The 14,465-nt window shown below is 42.9% G+C and overlaps 1 non-coding gene across 1 annotated transcript; it reads left to right on the top strand.

Moving 5' to 3' along the window:
• Positions 1–13,798: 13,798 nt before the first annotated feature.
• On the top strand, positions 13,799–13,923 carry LOC121829231 (small nucleolar RNA SNORA29). Its single transcript, XR_006072014.1, has one exon. It is a non-coding gene; the product is annotated as a small nucleolar RNA SNORA29 (small nucleolar RNA).
• Positions 13,924–14,465: the final 542 nt, after the last annotated feature.

Raw genomic sequence — 14,465 nt, 5'->3', positions numbered from 1 at the left:
ACTCTGTGGCTTTGAAATTGTTACTCTAAGTGTATTGAAGTTCTTTACAATAAAGTGATTTTTATAATTAAAAAAGTGAAAGCAAATGTCCATACAAAGACATGAGCTGAAAGCTGGAAACAGAATTCTGACCTATAGAAATAATAATAAATGTAGACTGATTAATCTGCTACATTTGTGGCAACTTGTTACACAGTATAAAAAAAATGAACACACACCCCTAGTGTTTATTAGCAGTGTATAAAAAAACATTGTAGCATTTTTCTTCAATGAATGTTACTTATCAATAAAAAGAAGCCCTCTGCTGATAGGTGACAAATCTCAGCATCTGAGGAGCGTGTGTACATCACAGAAATCAAGAAAATGGTTGCTTCCAAGGGTGTGGGTGTTTGACTGACAGCACCTAGGGAAGCTTTCTGGGCATTATTAGAAGGCTTGCTTAGGGTGGTGTTTACATGGAATGTAAGCATTCATCAAACTCAATAGAACGGTGCACTTAAAAATCTACATTTAGCTGGATGGTGGCGGCGGCGGCGGCGGCGGCGGCGGCGGCGGCGGCGGCGGCGGCGGCGGCGGCGGCGGCGGCGGCGGCGGCGGCGGCGGCGGCGGCGGCGGCGGCGGCGGCGGCGGCGGCGCACACCTTTAATCCCAGCACTCGGGAGGCAGAGCCAGGCAGATTTCTGTGAGTTCGAGGCCAGCCTGGACTACCAAGTGAGTCCCAGGAGAGGCGCAAAGCTACACAGAGAAACCTTGTCTCGAAAAACCAAAAAAAAAAAAAAAAAAAAATCTACATTTAAGCTCACAGACCTGTATTTAAAAGCACAAGTATTTTTCCTCCCAGATTCTGATTTCGTGGGTGGAGCAGTGGTGTATAGAATGCATTCTCGTGTGTGTACATGAATGTGAGTGCACACGCCAGAAGTCAACCTCAGATGTCATTTCTCAGAAGCTGTCCATCTGCCTTGTTTTTTGAAACAGGAACTCTTCCTGGGACCTGGGGTTTGCTGGCTATGCTGGCTAGCCAGTGAACTTGACATATCTGCCTGCCTCTGCCTCCTTTGCACTAGGGTAACAAGCGTATGCCACATGCCCGGCTTTTCGTATGGGTGCTGGTGATTAAATGCATGCTCCCATGCTTGCCACACAAACACTTTACCTGCTGAGCTACCTCTCAGCCCCAATTCTTCACTCTTAGCCAACACCTGCTTCTAATGCAGAAGTCACCCCAGAGCGGCAGGTCATGTAAGAAGGAAGGATAAGGAAATCAGGGACATATGGTTTCTTCTGACTCAATTTAGCTTTCTCCCAAGGGATCTGAATTGCGATTAGAACAACATCCTCACTCATTACTCAGCTAGTCAGCAGGCATTTCCAGTCAGTATTTTTTAAAGTAATTATTATTTATCTTATTCAAAGAAATCATGAGACAACTATTCTTCCAAAAGTGTGTAACGTTTAATTAAAAGAAAACACCTGTGTATATAAGAAATTGGGACCATTTGATTGCAATATAAAGAGGATAAGCATTCACTATCCAATTTAGTTTTTCCCGATAATTTCCCAACAGCCCTGCTCCCTTATGTCCGTGTGTCCTTTAGAACGACATTTTCATGGAGTAGTTTGTGTTTGTAATGGCTGTTCAGGTGCTGTTTCTGGTACCCATTTTCCTTTGATCTTAGGTTCCTCTTTTTCCATTTTGTCGCAGTTAATCAGGAGTTCAGCAGATCTCGGACTTTCTGAGTTGAGGATCGGGGTAGTAATATTCCATCCCCCTGCTCCCTGGTGTCTTGTCAGAGCCCGTGTTCCAAGAATAATGGAAGACTTTATTCTAATCAAAAGCCCAGACAGACAGATAAAAGTCACCATCCTAATTCCTGGATGATGCTGGGTTTTGCTGAGCCTACTTCTCAGCGTAATTTCTGCTAACTACCTACGTGTTAAATTTTAATCCTAATTATCTCAACCTATGATGTTCACAGAGATCCATACTTCTGAAACCTTCCTAACAAATTCTACTTCCTCAATTCCAGGTCATTTAAAAGAATGCTTTTCTACTAATAATCGATGGTCCAGAAAACCTTTCCCTTTGGTGATAAAGGTGGAAATTTTTCTTCCTTAAAAGGGAAGAGCAAAAAGGCCCAGATCTGAATGGCTTTTCAAAACTTATTTTGTTGTTAAAGCAAATGCCCACTTAGGTAGACTATAAATCTAGGTATTTCAGCAAGATGTGGCACATTTGGCCCAAAGCAACAAAGACAAAGGATGTGCAGGGGCCTTGGCTCCAAAGGAAGGCAGGCTTCAGCAGATAGTGTAGACTGTCTTCCTAGCTACAAGCAATGGAGTCTGGTCTGCTAGTACAAGGAACAAAGTGATAGATCTTAGTATAAGGAGAAAAAAATTTCTTACAAGTACTACTGAAAGAGAGAACGAACTGCTTGGGAGGAGATACTAGCTTTCTGTGGCTGTGATAACAAATCGTCATGAATTTAACTTCTTAAAACAGCAGCCATTTATTATTGTCCAGCTTGGGAGGTCAGAAGTCCAGACAGACAGACTGAGTTCCACCGGATCTCTGCTCTGCTTCTCATGAGGCCGAAACTGGAGTGCTGGCTAGCCCGTGTTACATGGTGGGACCTCCGAGGGACATCTGAGCATCCAAGCTCATCCAGCATGCCACGTTCAGGTCCTTGCTCCCTCGACAGCTGTGTCTTTCATTCCCAGAGGCTACTGCATCCCTTCTCACATTTCCTTTGTACGCCTTCTTCATCCATGGCAGGCTGAGTACTTCTCATGCTTAGATCTCATGTAAGTACTTCTCAGGCTTAGTACTTCTCATGCCCAGCTTCCCTTTCTGCCTTGTTCCTCACACTTCTGCTATCCGCAGCTTCCTGTAAAGGTTTATATGAAAGGAACGGGCTGTAGCTCAATTACAGTGCTTGCTAAGGATGTTCAAGGCCATGTTTGATCATCCCTAGCTCAGGTGTTTGCGTGTGTGTCATGGCTCATACGATTATTCTGGCTCACCTGGATGATCATCTCCCAGATTAGGTTCAGATGACAAGTCACCTTAATTATATCTGTAGGATCCTTTCCCAGGTGTGAGTTACCAGGGTGTAGCAATCTTGTGAAGCGTCTTCAGAATTCTGCCTACCACACGAGCTCTCTATTATCAAAGACAAAGAGGATGCAGAAGAGAGGGGACTGATAACCGTGAGAGAAGTGTTGACTTCTACTCCACATAGAGCAGAACTATGCAAGTACAGAGCCCTGTACACTTCTCACAATGACTGGTGTTACTGGGATTTTGGTGCAAACAGGACAAGAACACAGTATCTATACAATATTTGGGACAATCCTATAAAGTGAAGATCTGTCTCCCCAAACTGCTAAAAGAGCACCCCCGAGAGGCACTCAGCACAGACAGCTGAGTGGGTGCCCAAATCATCAGCACTGGATGTGGACGCATGCAGCCTCCCAGCAGCTCAGATGCCCTTGTGTCTCGTTTGTGCCATCCTGCCTCCAATAAGATACTAGAGGAGGAAGGAAAGCAGAGCATCAGTCAGGGTAACAGAGACAGGCAGAGCCCCTTGCCTGAGCTGGCTCCTTCCAGAAACACAGAAAAAGCAAATTGGTGATGTAGGCACACAGGCCAGCCCTGAGTTGTGGATTCACACTTGACTCTGGATAGGAAGCCTGGTAGCTTTAATGCCTGGCCCTTGCTTGCTCTGCCTGTCATCTTAGTGTTGAGCTCTGTGGTGCCGGGATTTCCCCCAATGGCAGAAGATACTTGTAATTAGTTCCTAAGGGACATTGAAGGTCATGCTTCCTCAAAGGGTTCTATGTAGAGGAAAGTTCTTGACGGTAGAGCCCACTGTAACAGTGGCAACCACCGTGGCAAGAGTGACTATGTGTCATGGTGGGCTGGCCGACCATGCTCCACTGTGAAGTGTGAAGAGAACACAGGAATGCCTGGTACAAATGACAAGTGGAGGGAAGATGGACAAACGGACAGCAGGAGGGGCAGGAAGGAGAGAGAGGGAGAGAGAGAGTGAGAGAGAGAGAGAGAGAGAGAGAGAGAGAGAGAGAGAGAGAGAGGGAGAGAGAGAGCGCCATACTTGACACTAACGAAGGGAGGAGGAAATTTCATGGTGCTGACTCCTGAGTGCTGGTCGGTTAGGAGTAAGACTAGGGAAATGACAGGGGACACGAGGAGCCATGGGAAGTGTAACGTAAGGGGACTGTTCGCAGGTGGGCATCAGGGCGCTGTCCTTAGTCCTTTTCAGAATACACGGGGCTCTTCTCTGGTACTTCCCCAGCCCCTTGACATGAAAGGAAGAGCTGCTTTTTTGCCCCACTTTTGTGCATTAAGTTTATCCCAATAAGAATTTTTGAAGATTATTTATTTGTGCGTGTGTGTGTGTGTGTGTGTGTGTGTGTGTGTGAATATCACCTGTGTGCAGGTCCCCTCGGAGGTCAGAAGAACATTATTAGATCACATGAAACTGAGGTTATAGGTTGCTGGAAGCTGCCCTTTGTGTGTGCTAGGAATAGAACATGGGTCCAGTGCTGGCCAGTTTTATGTCAGCTTGACACAATCTAGAGTCATCAGAGAGGAAGCCAGAAGATTGGGCTGTAGGCAAGCCTATAGGGGATTTTCTTAATTGATGATTGATGGGGGAGGACCCAGCCCATTGCGGATAGTGTCAGGTCCTGGGTTCTATAAGAAACCAGGCTGAGCCAGGTGGTAGTGGCATATACCTTTAATCCCAGCACTTGGGAGGCAAAGGCAGGCAGATCTTTGTGAGTTAGAGGCCAGCTTGGTCTACAAAGTGAGTTCCAGGACAGCCAGGACTGTTACACAGAGAAACTCTGTCTTGAAAAACCAAACAACAACAAAAACATAAACAACAACAACAACAACAACAACAACAAAAACAGGTTGAGTAAGCCAGGAGGAAAAAGCCAGTAAACAGTATCCCTCTATGGCCTTTGCATCAGCTCCTGCCTTCAGTTTCCTGCCCTGTTTGAGTTCCTGTCCTGACTTCTCTCTGTGATGAACAGTGATGTGGAAGTGTAAGCCAGAGCCAAAAAACCCCTTTCCTCCCCAAGTTGCCTTGATTATTATGTTTCATTACAGCAATAGTAACCATAACTAAGATGGGTCCTCTGGAAGAGAGATTACTCTTAACCACCAAGCCATCTCTCCAGCCCTCAATATGAATTATAAAATGCCACTGATATTTAGAAAGTTCCCAAATGTATACATCTAGTCCAGATGTTTTTCTCTGAACGTGAGGGTCTGGCATTTGATTATACGCTTGAAATGTCTATTGCACTAAACAGACATGTCAATTTTTTTTAGTTCTTTGTAAGTTTCTAGTTTCATACAAAGTATTTTGATCATATTGACCCCCTCAACTCTTCCCAGATCCACCCCTTCTCTATCAACCCAACTTTGTGTCCTTTAAGAAAAAAAAAAATCTTTCAAGACCAATTTGTGCCGCCCCAAATACTCTTAGATCTATGTTCTTCCACTGGAGTATGGCCAACTTCCTAGACCTTGACCATCTGTAGGTCTCTGTGTTAATCACCATCTATTGTAAAAAGAAGGTGAGTGTTGAGAGCGCGTTGACCTGACACATCAAATTTAACATCCCTAACACCATCACTAGTCTTCCCTGGCAAACATGTCTTATCCTAGTCTTCCTTCCTTTCTGAGTAAATGATACTCCATTAATTTATGGCTAGATAGTTGAAGCAACCAAGTTTTAGATTGAAATCATTGATATAAAGGTCTGAGTTTTCCAGGAGGTTTAGGAAGAGGGGTTCTCCATGTGTGGGGTACACAATCGGTGAAGGTCAGGATATACTGTCATAGCGAGCCTCCACAAATGCCACCAATGACCCCAATTCCTTCAGCCATTTCTGCTTTTGTTTGGCCTTTCACACACTGAATGTGGCTATCTAGGTATTAATAGAATCAAGAGATATGATACCGTATTACTTCTGGGGTGTGATCCTCAAAAACATAGCTGATCTCACTTGTTTTGGCCAGAGATGAGTTTGCTCTGGGAGAAGCCAGTTGACATGTGTGGTAGTTTGAATGTATTTGGCTCCCATAAGCTCATAGGGAGTGGCACTATTAGAAGGTGTAGCTTTGTGAGTAGGTATGGCCTTGTTGGAGGAAGGGTGTCACTATGGGAGTGGGTTTTGAGGGCTCATATATGCTAAAGCCATGCTCAGTATCTCAGTTTACTTCTTGTTGCCTTCAGATAAAGATGTAGAACTCTCAGTCCCTTTTCCAGCACCATGTCTGCCTGCATGCCACCATGTCCCACCATGATGATAATGGACTAAACCTCTGAACTGTAAGCCACCCAATCAAATGTTTTCCTTTATAAGAGCTGCTGTGGTCATGGTATCTCTTCACAGCAACAGAAACCCTAACTAAGACAACATGTCATCAGGCTCCCCTCCCTTTCATCTCTGCCTACTCTTCCCCAGAGTAGGAATCGAGAAAGAGCTATCAACCTGTCAATCCTGTCCTGTGGAGAAGTACACTTTGCAAGGAACAGAGGCGCCTGTCAATGGCTGATGCCTGTTAACTACTCCCATAATGATGCTATTTTAGGGCAGACTTCCAGATGACTAGCTGACATCTGAACTGAAGTACTGTGCTGTACACGTGCATGCATGTGCGCGCGCATGTGTTTAGTGTTCATGTGTGTGGGGATACGTATGCTTACGAGTGCAGGAGTGCACCAGCCAAAGGATGTGAGCTGATTTGCTCTGTCATTATTTGCCTCACTCCCTTGAAGCAGCGTCTCTCACCGAACCCAGAGCCCACTATTTTTTGCCTAGGTTGGCTGGCCAGCAAACCACAGCAGTCTTATCTCCATCCCCCACAGGGCTGGGGTTACAAGAGCATGCTGTTGTGGAAAGATTTTTTTTTTAACATGGGTTTGTTGGCTCTGTCGTTTATGATCTTTGTGGGATACTAGTTAGTGAATGTCACTGTCCTGATCAAAGTCTTGCCTTTCAGAAATCTTCCAGTGATTGGGGCTGGTGAGGTGACTCAGAGGTTAAAAGCACTGGCTGCTCTTCCAGAGATCCTGAGTTCAGTTCCCAGCAACCACACGTTGGCTCACAACCATCTGTAATGAGATCTGGTGCCCTCTCTTGCACGCAGGCGTATGTGCAGGAGGAACTCTGTATACATAATAAATAAATAAATCTTAAAACAAAAAGAAAGAAATCTTAGAGAGATCAATAGCACATGCCTCCTATTTCTCGTCCCCCTTTGTTCTCATCAACTGTTCTCTCCTCCCTCACTCCATGTTGACCATTCTCATCTCCTCACCTCCAAACTGCAACTGCTTCTACCTTCCACCTGTGCTCTCTAGAGCCTATTGCTTGTCACCATCTAACACAGTGATTAGGATGAACCGTCTTAAAGGTTCCCAGTGGGCGGACCAAACTCTGTCAGATCTCTATCCTACTCTGAAAAGATTGCCCCTTCCGAATCTTTCTTCCTCCTTCTCCTCATCCTCCACTAGTATGCTGGCAATCTAAGCCAGAAACTCATACATGCTAGGCAGGTGCTCTACCACTGTGGTGGTTTGAATGGCCCCCATAGACTCATGTGTTTGAATACTTGCCCCATAGGGAGTAGCACTGTTAGGAGGCGTGACCTTGTTGAAGGAAGTGTGTCACTGTGGAGGTGGGCTTTGAGGTCTAATATGCTCAAGCTGTGGCCAGTGTGGCACACAGTCTCCTTCTGCTTCCTGTGGCTCAAGATGTAGAACTCTCAGATCCTTTTCCAGCACCATGTCTGCCTGAATGCCACCATGCTTCTAGCCATGATGATAATAAACTAAACCTAAGCCAGCCCCCAAAGAGTTTTCCTCTACGTGTCGCGGTCAGGGTTCTCTTCACAGCAATAGAAACCCTAACAAGACAATCACCAGGTCATCTTCCTAGCCTTCTTTTAATTTTTTAATGAGTATACTCCCCAGTGATCTTTTGCCTTCCTAGTTTTATCTCAGTGTCTACATCCCCAGAGACCAAAACAAACCCAAATACTGCTGTAAGCCCTTTGCATACATGTACTAATCTAAATGCATGGCTTTTTACAGAATATTTAAAAGTCTAAAATCCCAGTAGCATGAGAAAGTTAATTAATCCTTACTTTTATTAGAAATATCACTCTCAGTTCTTAATCTTAAGTTGTTTTAAAACAATTCATTTTTTTTTCTCTTTTTGGAAAGAAAAATAAACCGTTGTTGGGCCCTCTGGCCATCAGTTTCCTGTCTTCATACTGCCCACTTCTAAGTCCAGCTGACCCCGTTTTCTTCCTGGACCTTGTGCAGCCTGACTTCCCTCCATCCCTTGGAGCTCATGGCTCTCTCAGAACCTGCCCTGCTCTCCAATGCTCCCTTTTCTTTGCTCTCTCCCAACTCCACGTCCAGCTATCACTTCTGGATTTCCTTTGCCTTTCCTTCTTTCCCCTTGAATGCTTGCCAGGTTCTTCCCCCAGACACAATGCTTTGCCCTCCCTGCCACTTTGCTGTCTCTGAGCAGTCTCCAGTGGCCTCTGTTAGTATCTGGAGATGTCTAATGATGGCGTGCTCTCTGTCACTTCTGTACATTGTCACACTTCAGAAGAATCTCCAGAAAGATAAGCCTGATGTGGAAGCCATAAGAAATACTGGAATCTTCTGGCTTAAGATAAAAACACTGGTAAATAACTGAACAAGAAATGCCAAGAATTTTGGGAATCCGGTGCCTGTGGTGCAGTGGGAAGGGGCTTGGATCTGCCTTGGCTCTGCTGACTCCCCATGGGAGACCTTGATTTGGGGGATGTGGGGATGTGGGGTGGCTTGGGAGAGAGGGCTGGGGGTAGAGGGAGGGAGGTGGGATCTGTGGGGGGTATGTAGAGTGAGTAGAAAATTTCTTAATAAAGAAAAATAGAAAATAAAATAAAATAAAAGTGGTATTTAAAATTCAAAAAAAGAAAGAAAGAAAGAAATGTCAAGAAATCAACTTGACCACAAACAAATTTAATCATTAAGTGAGTGTTCTAGTTTGTTTTCTATTGCTGAAATAAACACCATGACCAAAAGCAATTTGGGGAGGCCATGGAGGAACATTGCTTAATGGCTTGTTTTCCCTGTGTCTCAGTTACCTTTTCATTGCTGTGGTAAAACACCATGACCAAGGCAAATTTAAAATATATTATTATTTTAATTTGATTTAATAAAATTAATTTAATTTAATAAAAATTTAAAAAATAAAAGAAACAATTTAATTTGGGGGCTTGTTTACAGTTTCAGAGAGTGAATCCATGACCGTTATGTCAGGGAGCATGGTTGTAGGCAGGCAGGTATGGTTCTGGAACAGTAGCTGAGGGCTTGCATATGACCCATAACCACAGGGAGGAGAGAGCGAGAGAGAGAGAGAGAGAGAGAGAGAGAGAGAGAGAGAGAGAGAGAGAGAGAGAGAGAGACTGCATAGGCTTTTGAAACCTCAAAACTCATTCCTAAAGATATACCTCCTCCAACAAGACCACACCTTCTAATCCTTCCTGAACAGTTTCACCAACTGGGGACCAAGAATTCAAACATATGAGCCCATGGGGCCCACTCTAACTCAAACCACCACACTCTGACTTGCTTAGTGACCCCCTCCTACATAACCCAGTACCACCTACTACCTCCCCAGGGCTGGTACTGGCCTCCATCTTGATGATCAATCAAGAAAATTGGCTCACAAGCCAATGTGATGAAAACAATTCCTCAATCAAAGTCCTCTCTTGCAATGACTCTAGCTTGTATGAGATTTATAAGAAAAATAAAAGCAAAACAAAACAAAAAAATCTAACAAGCACAGTGAGAAAAATATTTACAATCCACATGACCACCTTTCTTACTTGGTGAGGAGTGCTACAAATTCATACAAGCACCTAAAATAGTAAAATAGAAAGAAACAGGAAAGATGCATACAGTGTATAGAGTTAACAAGGCAAACAGATGGTGGGGCAATCAGATCCTGACATGAAAAAGAAAGAATTTGGACTCTGACTTCATACTGTATAAAAACAGATAAAAATAAAGATTTCAATGTGAGTGTTCAAACTATAAAACTCTTAGAAGAAAACAATGTATTTGTGACTTGGGATAGGCAAAGATCTGACACTGAAAGCGTAGCAGCCACGTAGAAAAGTCAGGGGCACGGCACTCTAACAGAAAGCCAAAGCTTTCATGCATCAAGGGATATTGCTAAGAAAGTGAAGAGACAACTCATTGAGGGGAAAAAAAATATTTTCCAATCACTCATCTGCTGAGGCCTTGGTATCCAGATCATACAGAGAACGTTTGCAATTCACCAGCAAAAGACAGTGTTCAAATGGACAAAACGTTCTGATATGTATTCTTCAAAGGAAAAAAAAAACAGCCAAGAACAACATGAAAAGCTGTTGGAAAATGCAAATAAACTCTGCAGTGGGGTACCACTTCACGTGTGTGACAATGAAGAAACACTAGTATCATGAGGACATGTAGGAGGACAATCCCAAATCGTCAATGGCAAAGCAAATAGGGCGGTCTCCGTGTAAAGCAGCTGGCAGCATCTCAAAATGTCAAACGTGAAATTACAACATGACCCAGCCATTTCATCCTTCAAGAGGATTGAACGCAGGGAATGTAGTTCGGTTAGTAGAGTGCTAGCCTAGTGCGCCCATATCCCTGGATCCTACGTCCAGCATCCAGGAGGTAGAAGCAAGAGGATCAGCAGTTCAAGGTCATCCTCAGCTATGTAAGGACTTGGCTTAGAGGCCAGAGACTCTGTTACAAACAAACAGAAAAACTACTTAGGAAAGAACTGAAAAAACTATATTTATACAAAAATCTATATTTGAATGTTTAAAACAGTGGACAAAAGGTAAAAAGAACCCAAATATCCATCACTTGATGAATGGATAAATAAAATGTGGTTATTTTAAATAACAGATCATCTAAAAAATATATTTTAAATTTATCTTTGAAAATTTCACACATGCATATAATGCATTTTGATTATATTCTCCCTCCTTTCCCATTGTCCTCCTAACCCCCAAAATACCCCTTACCAATTTTATGTCTTCTTCTTTTTTTGATAACCTGAGTCCAATTTGGGCTGTCAATGTACACTTGGGTGTTGGCCCATCTCTGGAGCCTGGGGGACCTACTAGAGACTATACCCTTAAAACTGACTTACTCTCCAAGCAGCCACAATAGCTCTTCTGCTAGGGGGAGGGGCTTACCTACTAGGTGCTACAATGTTGACTGGTTTGGTCTTGCTCAGCTACAAAAGTAATGAAGTATTTATAGATGTTTCAATATGGATGAAAATATGTTAAACGGAAAAAGCCATTCATAAAAGTCACATGTTATTTGATTCCAGTTATTGAAAATGTTTGTATTTGTGGCTGTCGGGCACTAGAGTGTGGAGACAGGGTGGGGATGGGGATTGCTAATGCACATGAGATTTCTTTTTGGGGCGATGTAAATTTCTGTAATTAGATAATGGTAATGGTGGTATAAAGTTATGAACATGCTAAAGCCACCAAGTTGCACCTTTTTTAAAAAAGTCTTTTTGTTTGTTTGTGTGTTTGTTTGTTTGTTTTTGAGACAGAGTCTTATTGTTCATCCCAGTCAGGCCTAGAGCTCACTAGATAATTTAGCTCATTCGGACTAAGATTTTTCTGTATTGTTGGATTTTCTTTTACTCTAGCCCCACGTTGGGTGTCAAAATGTTGGTTGTTTTTGCTCTTTTGAGGGGTCCCATGACCCAGCTGCCAAATAAATCACACACAGAGGCTTATTCTTAATATAAATGCTTGGCCCTAGCTTGGCTTGTTTCTAGCCAGCTTTTCTTAACTTCAATGATCCCATCTATCTTTGGTCTCAGAGTTTTTATCTCTGTCTATTCCTGTATATCTTTTCTTTCCTTCTTACGCTGTGTCTGGCTGTGTAGCTGGGTGGCTGGCTGGCTGACCCCTGACGTCCTCCCCCTTCCTCTCTTGTTTCTTCTTCTTCCCCCTCTCCCAGATTTTTCATTCTATTTATTCTCTCTCTGGCTTCCAGGTCCCCCCCCCCACCCCCGTCCTTTCTCTTGTCTTGCCATTGACCATTCAGCTCTTTATTAGACCATCAGGTGTTTTACACAGACAGGCACAATAACACAGCTTCACAGAATTAAACAAATGCAACATAAACAAAAGTAACACACCTTAAAATAATATTCACCAGTACTTCTGCCTTAATCTTTCAAGTGCTGTGACCACAGATCTGTTCCACCATGCCTACCTAAGCTGTGGCTTAAAATGGTGACTTTGAAGGCAGATTAAATTATTCATGTATCTAATAAAAATGAGCTTAAAAATAAGGTAATAGATGATCAAACTCAATATCAAGCTTTTAATGTTTGATTGAAACAATAACCAGGATTGATTTTCCATTATTGCATTAGCAAATATTTAAAATTTTGTACCACATAGTATTTCATAGCTCCAAGCAAACTCCTTTATCTAATTTTGTTCAGAGTAACAAGGTATAGCATGTACATAACTTTTTAAAAAACAAACACACCAGTCAGATGTTGCAACATCTGCCTTTAATCACAGCACACCAAGACTGGGACAGGAGAACAATGAGATTGAGGCTCGTCTGGGTTACATAACAAGTATAAAATAAAATAGGTAAACTATAAAGCTCAATTAATTTATAAGTTAGAGAGGGACTTAAGAGATGGCTTTGTCAGTGAAGTAAGTGTTTGCCACATAATCACTAGGACCTGAGTTCAGTCCCCAGTATGCACATAAAAAGTCAGACACGGTGGTGAGTGTAATCCTAGCACAGTGGAAATAGAGATAGGCAGAGCTGCCGAGCTGTGGCCAAGCAGCCTCTCACTTCGGGTCCCAGGGAGAGAGCAAAAGACAAGGTCGATGGGCTGGCTCCTGAGGAATGACACGAGGTTGTCCTCCACATACACTCACACACATGCGCACCCCCCAAACACACGTACACCAACGCTTCACTTCCAAAAGGTGAGTCTATGCTTTTGCTTTCATACACACCTGTATAAAAGCTGTTAGCTATAGCACTGTTACCAAGACTTAAACCACTGGCCACAGCTGAACAGTCACACAAGAAAAAATCAGCTACCATGAAATAAGATAAACTTACATGTAGGAAATGCCTACAATATGTTTTTTAAATGTATTACAATTACATAAATAAATAAATAAATAAATAAATAAATAATGCCAACTCTATATGTATGTTTACACATGTACACCTATATTTTATAGTTATTCTATTCATAGTACTTAAAAGGTACGTTACAGAGAACATTTGAGAGGTGAAATCAGTTTCCTAGAGCTCACCATTTATGTTATCTATGATTGGAATTTTATTTAGTTTTGTTTAGCATGAGTTATCACATATTAATTTATAAAAATGTTCTTTCCTGTTAGTTGCCAAGAGTTTATATCATTTTGTACCTAAGGAGAAACAGCTGGACTTTGGAAGTAAGAGGACTGTGCTGGTGGTCCATAACCCTGCTACTCAGGGGATGACGATGCCTGTGGGGATGAGCAGTGGCTAGCATGACAGGGAAATCAACAACTTCACTGCCACCAATGGAATTCTGTGCACACCTCACTGAACATGAGGAGGACAATTTTCTGTGTCCCGTGAGAGCAGGATCCTATTTTCTCAATGAATTTTTCCCCGGGAACTGGCTCAGGCGCTGCACACACAATAGTTGTCTCCTTCTCCTATTGCTAGATTATAGTGGCTATGCTTATGGAGTAGATGAAAGGTGCCATGATATGAAGAGAGAGGGCTTTTCAGTGTCCTCTATGAAATGGCCGGACATAACACTACTGCCTTTGATGACTGACACTATGCTATATGTGGTAAAACCCAAAAGTTTGAGTAATGGACTTGTAAGGCTTTTTATCCCCTAGGCTTTAAACAGGGAAGCCATGCCATTTCATTGGTAAATGTAAATGTTAGTGCGGATGGAGTTGAGTTTGCCTGGCAATACAGCTAGGCATGTGTGTCTTCCCAAATTAGTGATGGGCGGTGATTTCTTCTCTAATACGGTAATAGATGTGGTGCTGCTGTTGCACAGTTAAAACTGGAACTAAAACTGATTCTCTTTTTAAGCTGTAATTAGATTTGTATACATTTTGATTTGATTGCATGTTTAAGTTTGGGTAATTTCACCTCCCTTTAACTAAAACTAAAGCAAAAAACCAGTAGCTGTTTTCTAATCTGAAGTGAAGTTGGAGCAGAAAAGAGCAAACACCTCTGTGTCACCACAGTTTTGGAGAAACGAGAATGGTGTGGAGGAGGACGCTGGCTAAGCGTGGACCTTATGTTTCTCCAGACAGTATCTCACCCTGTATCCCATGCTGGCCA

Source organism: Peromyscus maniculatus, chromosome 4 (genome assembly GCF_049852395.1).
Source record: "Peromyscus maniculatus bairdii isolate BWxNUB_F1_BW_parent chromosome 4, HU_Pman_BW_mat_3.1, whole genome shotgun sequence".
Taxonomy (NCBI): domain Eukaryota; kingdom Metazoa; phylum Chordata; class Mammalia; order Rodentia; family Cricetidae; genus Peromyscus; species Peromyscus maniculatus.
The sequence above is the reverse complement of the archived record's forward strand: the minus strand, read 5'-3'. Positions and strand labels throughout refer to the sequence as shown.